This window comes from Octopus bimaculoides, chromosome 1, assembly GCF_001194135.2.
Source record: "Octopus bimaculoides isolate UCB-OBI-ISO-001 chromosome 1, ASM119413v2, whole genome shotgun sequence".
In the NCBI taxonomy this organism is placed as follows: domain Eukaryota; kingdom Metazoa; phylum Mollusca; class Cephalopoda; order Octopoda; family Octopodidae; genus Octopus; species Octopus bimaculoides.
In genome coordinates this window covers 196,565,359-196,567,858 of record NC_068981.1, presented here as the reverse complement: position 1 = coordinate 196,567,858, position 2,500 = coordinate 196,565,359, and positions in this window count along the sequence as shown.

Genomic DNA, 2,500 nt, shown 5'->3' with positions numbered 1-2,500 from the left:
TTTAACAAGGAGATATAACGATTTGGGAATTAGCAGTAGAAGCAGCAGCAGCAGCAGCAGCAGAAACGCCGCCATCACCCCCCACTACCACCACCACATCCGACACCAGTCCATTAGCATACAAACACCAACACGACCACCAACGCCACTGCCACCAACACCAATATGGACAAGGCAAGTACCACCTTAGGCACAACCACCAGAACCAGCGCCCCCTACCACAATGTCTGACATGAAGCTGCAACCAGGTGGACGACCGTCAACAATGACTGAAACAAGGAAAAGAAATAAAAACTAAAGGATCATTATAAACCCTCCTCCAAAAAGGGTTTTGGCTCTTTTGAAGAAGGTCCCCAACTACACTAAAAAACTCATCAAGACTCTACTACTTGCTGTTCTAAATCAATTTTCTGCTTGTCGAAATTTTTCCTCGCCTCTGCCGGTCACTCAATTCCTGGAATTAATTTTCTTTTTTACTCTAGGCACAAGGCCCGAAATTTTTTTGGGGGGTGGTACGTAACTGATACTTAATTTATCGATCTTGAAAGGACGAAAGGCAAAGTCGACCTCGGCGGAATTTGAACTCAGAACGTAAAGACAGACGAAATACTGCCAAGCATTTCGCCGCCAAATACCTGGAATTTTAATACAAAATGTCGGCTCTCAAACAATCTGTGAAATCAGGCAAGTGATGTAATATAAGAGTGATAGATTTAGGGTGAGTATTACAAAAAACACATTAGATCCATGAGAGACTAATCCTATCCCTGTCTGGATTCCATCATCTCTCCACAGTAAAAATTCAGATTTACAGGGAACAGAAAAAAAAAAGGACGATGATTTAATACATTCCAAGAGTTTCGAACGAAGATGTTTCTACGCAATCAGATGATTTTCTAAAGATAGCGACTAAATCTCCCTCAAATATCACCCTGCCATTTTAGAGACAAAGGGCTCATTAAATATTGTTATTCTAGATGGACTGTGCTAAGAAAAAGATGGACTGGCCAAACCTGAAATGTTTAGTCATATCTACATGACCAGGGATCTGCAGACGTGGTCACTCTACAACCAGGTATTAGGCGGGGAGCTGGCAGAATCGTTAGCACGCCGGGCGAAATGCTTAGCGGTATTTCGTCAGTCTACGTTCTGAGTTCAAATTCCACCGAGGTCGACTTTACCTTTTATCCTTTCGGGATCAATAAATTAAGTACCAGTTGCGTACTGGGGTCGATCTAATCGACAGACAGCCCCTCCCCAACACCAGTGATCATGCCAATGATGGTGCTTTCTCTTGTTGTGTACGCTGGTGTACATTTTTATTGTTAAGTTCTGGAAGATTCGAACGTGATCTTTTGTACGGGTTTACTCTGTTAGCCTTTTGTAAGTGTTCGATAAATTAACCCCACAAGGCAACAAGGGTTTACTATTGCAGTGAGGATGGTTTGTGCCAGAGCACGTCCCACTCTCTCTCCTCCTTCAAACTTGTATTGGCCTGCTGCAACAAATGCCAGAAGCACAATGGCAATCAATCTGCAGAATATGTATGCAACACCCATCTCTTAGACGAGCAGCGAACGAGCTGCAGGGCTTCATCTGACCTTCGTTCATTAAGGTGTCTGTATATATATATATATATATATATATATATATATATATATCACAGCATCGACCAGACTATTGGATGTTATACATCGCTGATCACTATGCGCTTCGAAATGTTCTATATATATATATGTATATATATCTGATGGCCCACGTAGTACGTTTTGTCATGAATTTGGAGTTACACGTTCTTTAACAGTTTGTGTTGTGAAGATTCATGGATGGAAAATCTCAAAGACATAATATCAGAGCCACACAACAACTGGCGGTGAATTATTTTATCGACCCTGGGATGCATGAATGTCGGAGTCAATCTCTGCGAGATTTGAACACATGACATAAAGGGACATAACTTAATAACGGAAGTCATTTAATCCTTCGCCTTACCATATCTACCTCGGTGCTGTTGCTGGTGCTGGTGGTGCTGCCGCAGTGGCTGCTGATGTTGATGATGACGATGATAAAGATGATGATGACGATCATCATCATCGTCATCATCATCATGACGACGATGATGATGATGATCATGTGATAATGTTACCAGCGAAGATTTAATGGGGAGATAACACACTTCTAAGCGTGACGTAGACAGAAAGCCATGAAAACGTCCATGGCAAGTTTTTCGAGATAAATATCATAATTAGTTAGTTTTCTAATTAACAAACGAATGTATCTGCTAGTGTGGTTTGTGAATTAAGATCAGTCTTGAGATAAGTCACAAAAATTAAGAGACACCAACCGTCGTTCGAAAACTGCTTCTTGGTGCTCTCTTTTGCCTGCCAGATGTCGCCATCGTCAACAAAACGGTATTTGAATAACTCGGAGAAGTTTTACACGCTTGCAAATATCAAATGTGTGTGTGTGTGTGTGTGTGTGTGTGTGTGTGTGTGTGTGT